Consider the following 17,438-nt stretch of genomic DNA (forward strand, 5'->3'; position numbering starts at 1 on the left):
TCTTAAGAGACTTCTGTAATAATCAACTATGAGAATTATGTTTTCTCCAGTTTGAAAAATGAGAATATTAGTAATTGTTGATTTATAGTAAAATTATATCCTTTTAGGGATGCATTATTATATATTTGTATTTCCTTATTTCTACAATATCAGCTGAAGATGTTATGAAAATTTTCAGCAATTGTGAAAAGAAATTACCCATTTTCTACATCTAAATGATTTTTTTTCCTCCTAGGTCCCAAATGCTTCAAGGGATGGGCTATATATAAGAAAAATACTACAATTTTTATATTTTTCAAGGTGATTTTTTATTGTAAATATTTTGCTGTATCCAACGTACATACTTTGGACAAATGCTGCTCCCCACACTTGGTACAGGTATGAGGTAAGAAATTGAAAAATGTCTAAAATTTGAATACAGTCTTGGACACATTCTTTGGGTTTCTATATGCTATAAATTCTCCAGTGTTTTAAAAATGTTTGATCAATGGCCAAAAGCTTTGCAAAAATTTTTCCACATGTCCTCTCTCTCGTATGAATTCTGAGGTGCTGAGTAGGGTGTGAACAACTGTTGGAGACTCTGTTACCTATTTAACAATTGTATAATTTCTGTGCTATCATATCTCTGGTGTGAAATAGTGTTGAACTACTGAGAAATAAGGGTTGGTTAATCCTTAAAGACACTGATGCAATGTTTTCATTTGTAAAACTTCTGTCTAGTATAAAATCTATAATGTTTAGTAAGATGTGATCTTCAATTTTAAAAGGTTTGCCTTTCTTGACATTTATAGGACTTCTCTCTAGTATGGGTTCTCTGGTGTTAAGTAAGTGATGCTTGTTGATTAAAATCTTTGCCACACTCTCTACATTTGTAGGGCTTCTCTCTAGTATGAATCCTGTTGTGGTGATCAAGATTTGAGTTTCTATTAAAACTCTTGCCACACACTTTACATTTGTAGAGGCGTCTCTCCACTATGAATCCTGTTTTGGCGTTCAAGATGTGAGTTTCTATTAAAAATTTTGCCACACACTTTACATTTGTAGAGCTTCTCTCCAATATGAATTCTCTGGTGATTTTTAAGGCGTGGTTTTTGACTAAAAGCTTCACAATTTTTTTTTTTTACATATGTGGGGCATCTCTCCAGGGCGTGTCCACTGGTGACAAATAAGATTGGAGCTTTTATTAGAAGCTTTGTTACATTCTTTGCATTTGCATGGCATATCTCCTGTATGAACACTGTGATGTTGAATAAAGTTCTTGAGTGTCTTCCATTCTTCACATTGGTAGGTCTCCTCTGCAGAATAAATTTTTTGGTGTTGAGTAAGAGTTTTAAACTTTTTTAAGGCTTTGCCACAACTGTCACATTTCAGATCTTGTCTTCAGTATGAATACTCTGATGCTTCACTGTAGAGAATCAGATGTGACTGTGTTATTATTACTGTCCTTGATGGAGTCTGCCTGCAAACGGGATATTCTGTCAAGGTATAGATAGGTAATAGCGGACATGCTTGAAAACGAGGTGTCTGGGAAGACTTGCCTGCAAACGGGATGTTCTGCCAAGTGGGCTAGGAGGGCACTAAGAAAAATTTTATTATCTGTTCTTAACAAGAGCAGAGCTCGGCATGCTTCAGGCCGAGAGTAGATTAGCCATGAGAAGCGGGTCACTTCTGATTAGAAAGTAAAACTTCTGTGTGCTATGTTTAATTAGCTGAAAGACCTGATTCATTGATGTTGGAAGGCTGCCTTCTTTGTTCATAATACTATAAAAAGATGTCTTGTACACAATAAAGGACTTTTTTTTCTTCTGCTGCTTAGCTTGCTCTGCTTCTTCTTTCTTTTCCCATGCTGACCTTCAAGTGAATTACTGCAACATTTGGCATAGTCGGCAGGATCCAGCACTGAAAGGGTAAGCACCCTGGGTTAAGAAAACAAAAGGGGGGCTTTCACGATTAACAAAATATTGAAAGGTATCACCCCAGGTTAAAAAAAAAAACTTTAGGGGGACTTTCAGAACTAACAAATATTGAAAGGTATTGCCCCAGGTTGAAAGAGACTTTGGGGGGACTTTCAGAACTATATCCAAATGTATCGCCCCAGGTTGAAAGAGACTTTAGGGGGACTTTCAGAACTAGCATGGGAAACTCCCAGTCCTTAAAGGAACAATATGCGGAGTTACAGGATTATTATATTCCATAGGTGTGAAAACATCTCATAAGAGACTCAAGGAGTTATTTAAAATTATAGAATGTCATTGTCACTGTTTCCAGTATCAAACTAAGGTCCAGTTAAATTTAGGGGGATTGAAATTGGTTAAAAAGAGCTCTGTAAGCAGGGTCAGGCTGGGAATGTTATTTCTTTGAAGATTTGGACATTGTGTAACACTATTACTCAAGCATTATAATTATTAGAAAGCAATAATGAAAAGGGCTCTCTTTGTGAAGGACAAGTTTATACATCAGAATCTGATAATAAGGTTAACAAAACAGAGCCCAAGGAAGATATTTGTGATACTATAGATGACTCTCCTAAATCAGGTCTGGGTGATAAGGGAGATTCAAAAAGTTCAGATAGTGACTCCAATGTGAAAGAAATTATGGAGGCCTTTGAGGATAAAATGCAATTATAAAATCAAAGGTCTTCTCTTAAACCTACTACTCCTTCTAATGCTTCTCTCTTTCCAATGACAGAGTATAGAGTTGATGTGGGTAGGGAACAACAACGTTTTTCATTTCCTCTTACTATGATACATGATGATGATGATCTTGTAGCTCCTCCTGGTTGTTTTGTTGATCCACCACATTTGTTTCCTATAACTAGACAAGAAAACCTAAAAAATCCCCCAATGATTGATGTTCACTATACTGCAGTGGAATACAAGTTTATAAAGAATTTAAAAGCTACAGTCTTTCAATATGGCCCTCAGTCTCATTTTGTGTTAGATATGTTAGAATATTTGGGAACTTCTAAATTACTTACTCCTTTGGATTGGGAGGCACTAGCCAAAACAGTTTTGGAAGGATCTTAGTGGTTACAATTGAGAAGTTGGTGGGAAGATGAGGCACAAAAACAACAAAATCCCCCGGGACCTATGGAGGATAAGTTAATGGGGGAGGGTAATTACAGTGCCTTTAGAGAGCAAGCTCAATATACAGATCCAGATCTTCAACAAGTTCAACAGGTTTTCTTAAGATTTTGGAGATGTGTGATACCCACTGGTCAAGCACAACCTTTCTTTACTAAAACTGTACAAGGGGCTACTGAACCTTATACTGATTTTCTTGCAAGACTGCGTACTGCTGTAATGAGGGCAGTGGGTCAAGATCAAATAGCAAAGATATTACTGGAAACATTAACATTTGAAAATGCAAATCCTAAACGTAAGTATCTTTTGGGGCCATTAAAGGGCAAAACGCCTCATCGAGTGAATATGTGAGAGCTTGTGCTGGAGTGGGAGGAATTGAACATCAAAGCTTCTGTTTTTGCTGCAGCCATGACTGGAGCCCTTAAACCCAATAAATCAGGAACTTGTTTCAATTATAAAATCAGGTCATTTTAAAAGGGATTGTTTAAAAAAAGGTAAATTTTATGGTACTTTCTAATTACTGGCTGGTCATTTTTTTAGGACTCTTGCTTTTTCTTAGATTCTGTATTTTTTGAGCTCATAATTTTGATTCTACAGACCTAAGTTAATGTTTTTCTGATCAGTTCTATTTTTGATCAACTGTGGAGTACTTAAACATTACAATGGAAATTTCACCTAAAATAGCTACAAGTCCTTTATTTTGTTATGTGTGCACACTTGTATTATGTGTTGTATGTCTGTGCGTATGTCTATATATCATGTACATGATATAAAGATTGATATATATGTATAGAGCACTTGTAAAAATTTAAAAAAATGGATCCAAATATTTTTAATTCACTGATTTAAGTGGTTCAATTTAAATTGGGTAAACAGATAAAAAATAAGATGTCATTATCATGTTAATGTCTGATGTGCTTTGGTTCTAGGTCTTTTCTTCTACAACAACAAAAAAATGGCTAACACTGTTCATTATACTTGTCTAATGTTTTGATAAAATAAGTAAATTAAATAGACATAAGATTATTAATTTATGAGTAGTTTTGTTAAATATCTGATTGATTTACAAGGTTAATATGCTAAATGTTATATATAAATTAAATGCTTTTAACTCATTAAATTACATTAGATAAAATTATTGATAGTTTTTTTAAGTTGGTAAATAATAAAAATAAATAAATAAATAAATGGTTGCTTTGTTGTCCCTAATATTTAGACATATATATATATATATATATATATATATATATATATATATATATATAATGTCTTTTTTTATTGTTGGTTGTTCAAAACATTACATAGTTCTTGACATATCATATTTCACATTTTGATTCAAGTGGGTTATGAACTCCCATTTTTACCCCGCATACAGATTGTAGAATCACATCAGTTACACTTCCATTGATTTACATATTGCCATACTAGAGTCTGTTGTATTCTGCTGCCTTTCCTATCCTCTACTATCCCCCCTCCCCTCCCCTCCCCTCACCTCTTCTCTCTCTACCCCCTCTACTGTAATTCATTTCTCCCCCTTGTATTATTATTCCCTTTCCCCTCACTTCCTCTTGTATGTAATTTTGTATAACCATGAGGGTCTCCTTCCATTTCCATGCAATTTCCCTTCCCTCTCACTTTCCCTCCCACTTCTCATCCCTGTTTAATGTTCATCTTCTTCTCATGCTCTTCGTCCCTACTCTGTTCTTAGTTACTCTCCTTATATCAAAGAAGACATTTAGCATTTGTTTTTTAGGGATTGGCTGTCTTCACTTAGCATAATGTGCTCTAATGCTATATTTTCATAATATGGTAAACAGATGTGATTAATTGTGTACTAAAAATAACAAAATTTCTCGTATTAAAAAGGAATAATTTTCCTAAATTCAAAAATTTTCAAGGATTATGTCAAACTCTAAATAAAGAAGGGGTTAAGAGAAAAAAATAGACGGTTCTAGGTATGGATTTAATACAAAAAAAAATGTGTTTCTGGAAGGGAGTAAATAAAAGGATTTAGGCAAGTGATAAAGAATGTCTATGTATGTTGGCTATGTAGGTTTAAGTAAGTGATAAAGAAGGTCTATGTACATTGGCTATAATGTAAGAATTTTGAGCAAATAATCTTGAAGAAATTAAGGATTATAAAACTATGGTTAAACAACAACTGTTATTTTGCAATATTCTAATATGTTATTTCTTTAAGAGCTAAATTAATTAATATAAAACATCAGTAGTAATTATGGTACTACAATTTGAGCACAGAGGAAACATTACAGAGTTATTAATACTATTAATAGTGCTGTGTGCACTCAAAGAAAGCATTTTCAGTTTCCTTCCCCATGCAATAAAAAATCATGCAGTTGAAAGATACACTAGTTACTGATTAGATAACACATACATGTGTTTGTGACATTAAGCATGTGGGCAGCTGCTCAACTTGGCAGGTCAGGTCCAATAGATAAGCAGGACACCCTCTTCACACCAGACAGTGTTTTTTTGAGTAATACTATGAAAGCAAGAGAGAAAGCAAAAGGAACAGACACAGGCAACTGCATTGCCAGACTAGAAAAACCCCCAAACTGAACCTCTGTACTAGGGAGTCCCAAAGAGCTTTTCAGGGTCCTGACTGGGAAGTCCTGGGCAGAGCATCCTCTCCACAGGTGAGAGTCTGCTTTTTTTTTTTTTTTTTTTTAGTTAGGTAAAGAAATATTTTTTTATTAGTAAAGGCAGTTTAAGATAGGTTCCTGCAAATACAATAAGGGAATGACAGACTTCAATACTTTGTCTCAGTACAGTTATTTACAAAACTCTTATTCTTTTTTTTTTATTGGATGTTCACAACATTACAAAACTCATGACACATCATATTTCATAGATTAGAATCAATTGGGTTATGAACTCCCATTTTTACCCCAAATACAGATTGCAGAATCACATCGGCTACACATCACATTTTTACATACTGCCATATTAGTGACTGTTGTATTCTGCTACCTTTACTATCCTCTAAAATCCCCCCTCCCCTTCCCTCCCATCTTCTCTCTCTACCCCATCTATTGAAATTCATTTCCCTCCATGTTTGTTATCCCATTCCCCTCGTAAACTCTTATATATAATTTTGTATTACAATGAGGGTCTCCCTCCATTTCCATGTGATTTCCCTTTTTTTTTTCTCCCTTTCCCTCCCGCCTCATGTCTCTGTTTAATGCTAGTCTTTTCTTCCTGCTCAGCCTCACTGTTCTGCTCTTAGTTGCTCTCATTATATCAAAGAAGACATTTGGTATTTGTTTTTTAGGGATTGGCTAGCTTCACTAAGCATAATCTGCTCTAGTGCCATCCATTTCCCTGCAAATTCCGTGATTTTGTCATTTTTTAGTGCTGCGTAATATTCCATGGTATATAAATGCCACATTTTTTTATCCATTTATCTATTGAAGGGCATCTGGGTTGATTCCACAGTCTAGCTATTGTGAATTGTGCTGCTATGAACATCGATGTGGCAGTATCCCTGTAGTGTGCTCTTTTAAGGTCTTCAGGAAATAGTCCGAGTAGGGCAATAGCTGGGTCAAATGGTGGTTCCATTCCCAGCTTTCCCAGGAATCTCCATACTGCTTTCCAAATTGGCCGCACCCGTTTGCAGTCCCACCAGCAGTGTACAAGAGTACCCTTTTCCCCACATCCTCGCCAGCACTTGTTGTTGTTTGACTTCATCATGGCTGCCAATCTTACTGGGGTGAGGTGGTATCTTAGGGTGGTTTTGATTTGCATTTCCTTGACTGCTAGAGATGGTGAGCATTTTTTCATGTACTTGTTGATTGATTGTATGTCCTCCTCTGAGAAGTGTCTGTTCAGGTCCTTGGCCCATTTGTTGATTGGGTTGTTTGTTTTCTTATTGTCTAATTTTTTGAGTTCTTTGTATACTCTGGATATTAGGGCTCTATCTGAAGTGTGAGGAGTAAAAATTTGTTCCCAGGATGTAGGCTCCCTATTTACCTCTCTTATTGTTTCTCTTGCTGAGAAAAAACTTTTCAGTTTAAGAAAGTCCCATTTGTTGATTCTTGTTATTAACTCTTGTGCTATGGGTGTCCTATTAAGGAATTTGGAGCCTGTCCCCACAATCTGTAGATCGGAACCAACTTTTTCTTCTATCAGACGTAGAGTCTCTGGTTTGATATCTAGCTCCTTTATCCACTTTGAGTTGACTTTTGTGCGTGGCGAGAGGAGGGGATTTAGTTTCATTTTGTTGCATATGGATTTCCAATTTTCCCAACACCATTTGTTGAAGATACTATCCTTTCTCCATTGCATGTTTTTAGCTCCTTTATCAAATATAAGATAGTTGTAGCTTTGTGGATTAGTCTCTGTGTCCTCTATCCTGTACCATTGGTCCACCCGCCTGTTCTGGTACCAGTACCATGCTGTTTTTATTACTATTGCTCTGTAGTATAGTTTGAAGTCTGGTATCGCTATACCACCTGATTCACACTTCCTGCTTAGAATTGTTTTTGCTATTCTGGGTCTTTTGTTTTTCCATATGAATTTCATGATTGCTTTATCTATTTCTACAAGAAATGCCATTGGGATTTTGATTGGCATTGCATTGAACCTATAGAGAACTTTTGGTAATATCGCCATTTTGATGATGTTAATTCTGCCTAACCATGAACAGGGTATATTTTTCCATCTTCTAAGATCCTCTTCTATTTCTTTCTTTAGGGTTCTGTAGTTTTCATTGTATAGATCCTTCACCTCTTTTGTTAGGTTGATTCCCAAGTACTTTATTTTTTTTGAGGATATTGTGAATGGAGTGTTTTTCCTCATTTCCATTTCAGAAGTTTTGTCGCTGATATACAGAAATGCCTTTGATTTATGTGTGTTGATTTTATATCCTGCCACATTACTGAATTCATTTATTAGTTCTAGTAGTTTTCTTGTAGACCCTTTTGGGTCTTCTAGGTATAGAATCATGTCATCCGCAAATAGTGATAATTTAAGTTCTTCTTTTCCTATTTTTATGCCTTTAATTTCTTTCGTTTGTCTAATTGCTCTGGCCAGTGTTTCCAGAAGTATATTGAATAGAAGTGGTGATAGGGGGCATCCCTGTCGTGTTCCAGATTTTAGAGGGAATGCCTTCAATTTTTCTCCATTCAGAATGATGCTAGCCTGAGGCTTGGCATAGATAGCTTTTACAATGTCGAGGTAAGTTCCTGTTATCCCTATTTTTTCTAACGTTTTGAACATAAAGGGATGCTGTACTTTGTCGAATGCTTTTTCTGCGTCTATTGAGATGATCATATGGTTCTTCTCTTTAAGCCTATTGATGTGGTGAATAACATTTATTGATTTCCGTATATTGAACGATCCTTGCATCCCAGGGATGAATCCTACTTGATCATGGTGCACAATTTTTTTGATATGCCTTTGTATCCGATTCGCCAGAATTTTATTGAGGATTTTTGCATCTAGGTTCATTAGAGATATTGGTCTGTAGTTTTCTTTCTTTGAGGCGTCTTTGTCTGGTTTCGGAATCAGGGTGATGTTGGCCTCATAGAATGAATTTGGAAGACCTCCCTCCTTTTCTATTTCCTGAAATAACTTGAAAAGTACTGGTATTAATTCTTCTTTAAAGGTTTTGTAGAACTCCGCTGTATACCCATCCAGTCCTGGGCTTTTCTTGGTTGGAAGTTTTTTAATTGCTTCTTCTATTTCATCTATTGATATTGGTCTGTTTAGGTTGTGAGTTTCCTCCTGACTCAGTCTGGGCAAATCATATGACTTAAGGAATTTATCGATGTCTTCATTTTCTTCTATTTTATTGGAATATAGGTTTTCAAAATAATTTCTAATTGTTTTCTGTATTTCTGAAGCGTCTGTTGTAACATTGCCTTTTTCATCCCGTATGTTAGTGATTTGAGTTCTCTCTCTTCTTCTCTTCGTTAGTATGGCTAGGGGTCTGTCGATCTTATTTATTTTTTCAAAGAACCAACTTTTTGTTTTGTTAATTTTTTCAATAGTTTCTTTTGTTTCAATTTCATTGATTTCTGCTCTGATTTTAATTAGTTCTTGCCTTCTGCTACATTTGCTATTGTTTTGCTCTTCCTTTTCTAGGGCTTTGAGATGAAGTGTGAGCTCATTTATTTGTTGGTTTTTCCTTTTTTTGAGGAATGACCTCCAGGCGATGAATTTCCCTCTTAAAACTGCTTTCATTGTGTCCCATAGATTCCGATATGTTGTGTCTGTATTTTCATTTATCTCTAAGAATTTTTTGATTTCCTCCTTTATGTCTTCTATAACCCATTGATCATTTAGTAACGTATTGTTCATTGTCCATGTGATGTAGGATTTTTCCTTCCTTCTCTTATCATTGATTTCCAGTTTCATTCCATTATGATCTGATAAAGTGCATGGTATTATCTCAACCCCTTTATATTTACTGAGGGTTGCCCTATGGCATAATATATGATCTATTTTTGAGAAGGTTCCATGTGCTGCTGAGAAAAAAGTATATCCACTTGATGATGGTTGATATATTCTATATATGTCAGTTAAGTCTAAGTTATTGATTGTGATATTGAGGTCAATAGTTTCTTTATTCAACTTTTGTTTGGAGGATCTGTCCAATGGTGAGAGAGGTGTGTTGAAGTCACCCGTGATTATTGTGTTGTGGTCTATTTGATTCTTAAACTTGAGGAGAGTTTGTTTTATGAACGTCGCAGCACCATTATTTGGTGCATAAATATTGATAATTGTTATGTCTTGTTGGTGAATGGTTCCTTTTAACAGTATATAATGTCCTTCCTTATCCCTTTTGATTAACTTAGTCTTGAAGTCGATTTTATTCGATATGAGAATGGCCACGCCTGCTTGCTTACGAGGACCGTGTGCTTGGTATATTTTTTCCCAACCTTTTACCTTGAGCCTGTGTATGTCTTTTCCAGTCAGATGTGTCTCCTGGAGGCAGCATATCGTTGGATTTGTTTTTTTAATCCATGTTACCAGCCTATGTCGCTTTATTGGAGAGTTTAAGTCATTAACATTTAGAGTTACTATTGATATATGGTTTGTACTTCCTGCCATGTTTGATTATTTATCTCTTTTTTTTTCCTTAATTTAGTTTGTTTTTCCATGATTAGCTTTCCTCCCATCCTCTGTCTTTACTGAGGCACTTCCCGCTGATGGTTTTGGTTATTGTTTTCCATTTCTTCCTCGTGTAGAGTTTTGCTCAAGACGCTTTGCAATGCTGGTTTTCTGGCTACAAATTCTTTTAGCTTTTGTTTATCATGGAATATTTTTATTTCGTTGTCGTATCTGAAGCTTAATTTTGCTGGATACAGGATTCTTGGTTGGCATCCATTGTCTTTCAGTGTTTGAAATACATTGTTCCAGGATCTTCTCGCTTTCAGCGTCTGTGATGAAAAATCCGTTGTCAACCTTATTGGATTACCCCTAAATGTAATCTGCCTCTTTTCTCTTGTAGCTTTTAATATTTTCTGTTTGTTCTGTATATTGGATAGCTTCATAACAATGTGTCTTGGCGTTGGTCTATTGTGATTTTGTGTGCTCGGTGTCCTGTATGCATCTACAATTTGTATATCTGTATCCTTTTTTATTTCTGGAAAGTTTTCTGTAATTATTTCCTTCAGTAAGTTACCCATTCCCTTGGCATGAATCTCTGTGCCCTCCTCTATCCCGATGACTCGTAAGTTTGGTTTTTTTATGTTATCCCAAACCTCTTGGATGTTTTTCTCGTGGTTTTTTACCAGCCTATCTCAGTTGGCTAGACTCTTTTCAAGGTGATATATTTTGTCTTCATTATCTGACGTTCTGGCTTCTACTTGCTCCACTCTGTCAGTGATACTCTTGATTGAGTTTTTAATTTGGTTTATCGTTTCCTTCATTTCTGGAATTATTGTTTGATTTTTTTTTATAATTTCTATCTCCTGATAAAGATGCTTAACTTCCTCTTTTATCTGTTTTTGTAATTCATTTTCAATGTGATCTTTAAGGTTCCTTTCCATCTGTCTAAGGTGTTCCTTGAGTTCTTTATATGGCCATTTTTCTGATGGCTCCAGGTCCTCCTGAATATTTAGGCTGTCTTTCATTGTTTGTATTCCTTTTCTTTCTTGCTTTTTTATGCTCATGATACTTCTTGTTCTGTTTGACTGTTGAGTTACTGTTTACTCTTATAAGTTTATTTGATGCTTGGGAGGAGAGGTATTAGAAGGGAAGGGAAGAAGTCACTAAAGAGAGCAAGTGTAGGCAGGTGGAGTTCAAGAGAGGGGGAATAAGAAAGTTGAAAAGAAATGAAAAGACAAAAGAAAAAAAAGTGAGAAGAAAGAGAGAAAAAATGAAAAAATAGAAATTTAAAACAAACGAAAAAAAAATTATAATGGTAATAAAAAATGGAACTTGAAGTTTAAAAAATAATAGTAATAATAATAGAATAAGAAAAATTAACAAAAAAAAATTGAAACCATTAGTAAGAAAGTTAAAGAACACAACAACGTCAACTACAAAAAGTGAGAATAAAAAAAAAAATACTAATAATAATCTTTAAAAAAATAAAAAAAAATTACTAATAATAAATGCAGTCATAAAGCTCGATTGAGTTCTCTTCCAGTGGGTGGAGCTATGCCCACTGGGCCAGGCTTCTCCTCTTGATAGGTGGGAGCCAATCACTGTGCCTCAGCTCTTCTTCCCAGACTGTGCGCGTCTCCAGTCCTGAATGCCTGGGTCCTTTTCTTGTGGTTCCTCAATCCGGGCCCCACTCGCCTGTGGTGCTTATCGCATTACTGTCTACACGTCGGGTCTGCTGCTCCTGGGAGCCCTGTTTTCATGGATGTCTGGGCACACCCTTTCTGTTTGCCTCCCTCAGGCCCTAAGTTTGTAGGGTTTGGGGCTGAGGACCCCCAGCGGATTTGTTTGCCCTCAGGTAGCAACTCCCCTGGTAGGTGGTGCAAGGGACCTCTGTTGTCGGCCCTGGTGGGGGCGATAGCCGGGAATTCTGTGCCGCTAGACCCACATCACTCCTGATTCCCTGGGTCTGGCTATGGTGCTCTGTTTTTTTTTTTTTTTTTACCTCTGTGAGATCATGTGGGCCGACTAGTTATTTCAGCTGGGTCGTTAGTGCTGAGTCACTAGAAGCAGGCGATCCGGGGCTTAAATGCCGCAGATACATGCTCAGTGTGCGTTTTCTGAGGGGCCCAAAGTGTACGCCCTAGCTCCACGTCAGCTCAGCATTGCCTAGTGATCCTGAGCAAATAGGCTTTAGATAGCAGCGCCGCCGCCGCAGCCTCCGCTGTTCCTCGGCCCGGTGCCTAGCTCCCGGGGCCCAAGCGGCTGCCGCCGCGGCTCTCCAACCGCCTCCTCCGGAGCACGGGTCCTCTCGCAGGGGGATGCCGAATGACCCAGCCTTCGGAGGACAGGGCTCGGCACGCCGCCCCGTTTTAGTCTCTAGCTGCTGCAGCTAGACCGAGTAGACAGGGCCCTCAAGGCAGCATGCCGGAAGCAAATGGCGGCTCCCGTGGAGTGGATTTTCGGTCCCGAAACCCCAGCCCAGCCAACAATTTCAGTCCACTAATTCTCCCTGTATAGACAATATTAAAAAAAAAAAAAGGGCGGGGTGTACTGAGCTTTCTTAGCCTCAGGTACTTAGGATCCACTGCTGATTACCCATTCAGCTTCTCTGCGGGGAGCGAAGTGGAAGAGGAAGCAGATGGGTGCAGAGCGCCCGTGGCTCTGAGGAGAAAAGCGTCAGGGAGCCAAGCGTCTCTTTTTCAATCTTTTTGTTTTTTTTGCTGCTTGGCCTGGTGGTCCACTACAGATTAATGGTGAAAGGAGCTCTAACAAGCTGCGCAAAGTCTCGATTAAAGCCTCTGCTCTGAGCTCCAGGCTCAGCACTTCAGCCACCCCCGTACGCAGCCCAGTTCACTATTTCATAGAGGCTTGGTTAGATACCCTTCACGTCGCCTCCTGGGCTGGGCGGGCTGGGGGCTGTTTGATGAGCGGGCGGAGACCCTTCTTGCCACGCCAGGTCCTGCAGCCAGGGGCCGTTTGCAGAACGGGCAGGCAGCGGGGACCCTTCCCGCCGTGCCAGGTCCCGGCTCCGGGGGCCGTTTGCAGAACCTGGGCGGGCAGCGCCGGCTGCCGTTTGGCGGCGGCTGGCAGTGGGACTAGTCCTCTGCACCGCGTGTCCAAGATTCACTCCTCTGGGACAAACTGTCACCTCTAATCAACTTACTAATTTCCGGCAGGTCTCTTTTCAGCGGAGTTTTGCTCGAAGTTCATCAGTAGGTAGAATCTGGGTGTATTAATGGATCTTTTTGATCCCGTTACTGTAGAGATACTGAACGTGCTGTTTCCTCGCCGGCCGCCATCTTTCCTCAGTCAAAACTCTTATTCTGCAATCCCTGCTGCTGGAGACACTGCGTGATGTCGAGAGTCTGAATTCTTGTTCTAACTTGTTTTTAAACTGCGGCTGAATAAATACAAGTTAGAAAAAAGAAAGCTTCATTCTAACAGCTTGCATGACCTAGTCATCCCCTGTCAAGAACAGGTCAGATCCCAGAGGAGGGAGTGATAGCCTTGAGATGACCAACTAAATTGGGGTTCCAGTGGCTGAGCCACAGAGCCAGATCTATTGAGAAATCAGCATTCTTTAGCTGTTTTATCAAGGATATGCAGACTCATACAGGCACATGCAAAGGGAATATCTTTAGTATTTTCCTTAGACGTCTAGTACTGACTCTTCCCTCTGGGCCTAATAATAGTTAAAAATCTAACATGTAAAATGAAGCCAGTTTTCTGTGTAACATAACATGGAGTGGAGATAAGCATGAAACCTAGAGATTTACCCTTTGGAGTAAAAAATAGTGTGAATATTATTCTCCTAGAATTTATAATTTCAATATTTTTTTCCAAATAAAGTTAAATGAAATGTTTGTGGATGGTATTTTCTTGACCCAAAGACATATGCAGAGAATATTGTGTTTTTACATTTTTTATTTCAATCAAAATTGTGTTTCTCTCTCTGTGGTCATGGGCTCCTGGAGCTGTAAGATCTTAAGAGGGACAGGGTTAGTTTATAGTATCTTATAATTACTGGGTTGTAGAGGGGTCTGGGAGACCATGACACATGCTATCTGTCATATAATCCAATAAGGATAACAAACATTACATTGTAAGTTATTAAGGAGAATGAAAACGGTCTATAAAATCAAAATATATAATGAAATGAAAAAGGTGGGGCATAAATGCTCGTATAGTATGTCTTTTTATTTCTACAGTCACATTTTACATGTATCTGGTTACACTTTTCTACGGGGTATCAAAAATGAAAGAGGTGGTCCTATATTGGGATGTTTTTCCTACACTTGAGGTCAATATAGTCTCCTCAGTGATGAACGTCATGGAATTCATGAGGAACTGCATGGTTTCTTTAGTCCAAAAGTCAGGATGGGCCTTTGGAACACGTGGTTTCCCGGGAAATATTGAGACTAATTCCTCCTTCAGCAACCCTTTAGAGGAAATATATTCTTTAAAAATGGCTGTAAATTTATTCTTAAAGAAATATACAGCTCCTCAAAAGTAAGTGGAATACATTGAATATTTTTCATAATAATTATTTTGGTGTCTTTTGACCATACAATTTTTATCATAAATAGGGACTACTAATTGTTTTTGTCTATTTTAATAGAATTTTTGAACTTTACTCTCACCTATATTTTCCCATTTTTTTCTTAGTTGGAAAAAGTCAAGGTCATTCTTTCCATATCTTACCACTCTCTCTTTTATTCCGTGCTCTGGTAAAATTTTTTGAGAATACTGAGAAGTCAAGGCTGTAATAAATAAAAATAATGATCATGTTTACTTACTGTACTGGGCTGAATATAATTTGCAAACATGAGAAATTACAGCAATAAAGGAACATCAGCAGGTAAGTGAATTATTAAATCCAAGACCATCGTTACTGCAGAAATATATAAATTAAATAAAAATATACTCAGAAAATTACTTTGAGAACTTTCCAAATCAGTTTAGTGTTCATGGTATAGAAAATGAGTACATTACTGTAGAGAGTAATATAGTAGAGAAAAATACATTGTGTTACACAAAGCCTTTCTTTCTTCACAATATATTTTTAAAAAATCTACCAACGTTCTTCTGTTTCATTAAAAAATGAAAAATGAAACATGTGAATATGTGGGGAATGTTCACAAAGGGGTTTCTGCTTAGCAACCAAAAAACAAACAAAAAAATATGGCTAAATCAACTGTAAAAAAAAAAGTTATGAATTACTCAAAGGGGATAATAAATTATAATTTAAAAGAAGTTTACTGAACTAAACCGACACTCGAAAAATAAAATAAAATTAGTCCAGAATTGTTAGAAGTAATAAACAGAAAATGTGTGTTGAAAGACTTTAGAAAATATCTGAAAGAGTCATGTTGCTGTGTACAACCACCCCTAAGAGGTTGAGCCAGAAGAATCAAAATTTCAAGTCCAGCCAACATAAAAAATGAAAAGTGGTGAATCACCCTTAAGTTCTCTTTCCAGTACTAATAAACACACTTCAGAAAATATGAGAAATAAAACATCCAAGAAGCCCAATTATCTCCATGTTGTAAAGACTCAAAGCAGGTTTCAATCCAAGTTTTAAAACCTACACAGAATATTCAGAGCAACCAAGGTAAAAAGATGGGTCACCAGAAATGTGTAACTATATAATTGTGAAATCCTTACTCAAAACTTTACAACACAGAAAGTTATTTGGGGCTATTTTCAAGGGATGAAAGAATAAAATTATCAACCAAAACATTATATTCACAGCTACTATCTTTCAAAAGAGAAGGAAAATAAAGATTTTAAAGATATAAAAAATGCACACACTACTCATCAACACTAGATCTGTTCTCCATAATGTACTAGAGGTAATCCTTTATACTAAAATGTAAGTGTGCACAGCAACACAGTCTGAAATTCTAAACATGTCTTGGCACAAATAATTCTATTTTATTGTAATGATGGGCCTCAAAACATGTAGTTTTGCAATAGAATTTGAAAGACAAAAGCATAAAAACAAAACTGTTAATAGGCATATATACCTGTAACAATAATATAATTTTGAAAGGACACATAAATATATTCAATTTGTTGTTGATACTCATACAAAGTATGAGTAGGAGATTCTTCATTTTTAGATTTTTTTTGTTGGCAAATGCAAGATTAGAATATCTGATCAAAATACACTTAATTGCAACGGAAAAGTCATTATCAATTAAACCATAACAAGCCAATCTCAGCTACTTAGCTAGACCATCAGGCAGAATAAAAACTAAAAACTACCAGGGATGTTGCTGAGTGGTAAAGCACCCTTCTGTTAACTACAAAACAAACAAACAAAAACAATAAATCAAACTACACAAAACTAGCTCAGGAATAAGTGAGGTCCCTGTACACCGCAGCTCCTCTCCTGCAGGAAAATGGTGTTTGGGGATTTGATTTTTTATCATTATTTTTTTATTTTGGGGTACCGGGCATTGAACTCATTGGCCCTCGACCACTGAGCTCCATACCAAGCCCTATTTTACATTTTATTTAGAGGCAGGGTCACACTGAGTCTCTAAGTGCCTCGCCAACTTGAAGAGGTTGGCCTTGACCTCCCAATCCTCCAGCGTAACCCGACCTCCTCCAGACTCTGGGATGACAGCTGTGCACCAACACTCGGCTTGGAAATTGGATTCTGCCAGTGGTCCCACCTATCAATCACCACAGCCCAGAAAGACGCCAGGCAGCAGCGCTCACATGCCACATAGGACCTGACCAGGGACTGAGGTTGCCCCCAAGGGATGGGGAGGCCGTGAGGGGTCTCCGCCACTGACACGCTCCCCACCCGGCTGGCCATGGGGACTGAGGGGCGCTGTCCCCAATGGGCTCAGGCCTGTGTACGCAGAGAGTGCCCTGAGTCAGGGTCAGCCAGCTTAGGTTGCCACCACAGCCTGTCCTGCCCCTCCTCCCTCCTGAGCCTTCCTGTCCAGGCACCAGGTGCCACTGCACACTCACCATCTCCTGGTGCCCAGCAGCCAAGACTGCCCTGCAGAGCTTCAGCCTCTGCATGGCACGGTCACCCGGGATCCCGGGCACGAAGAAAAGCCTGGATTCCAACTGCAGGAGTCCTGGAACTGTGGACTGCGGAGAAATAAATCCCAAATGGAGCGCGGAGGCCCGCCCCCTGCTCGCTGGCTGCACTCAGGATTGGACAGCGCTCAACACCGGGGCTTCTGATTGGATAGGGCGTCAGTCTGTCTCTGCTCTCCCACCCCCCCCCCCCAATTCAGGGAGCCTTCTTTTTGAGTGACA

This window comes from Spermophilus citellus (genome assembly GCF_964194105.1).
Source record: "Spermophilus citellus genome assembly, contig: SCAFFOLD_262, whole genome shotgun sequence".
Lineage (NCBI taxonomy): Eukaryota > Metazoa > Chordata > Mammalia > Rodentia > Sciuridae > Spermophilus > Spermophilus citellus.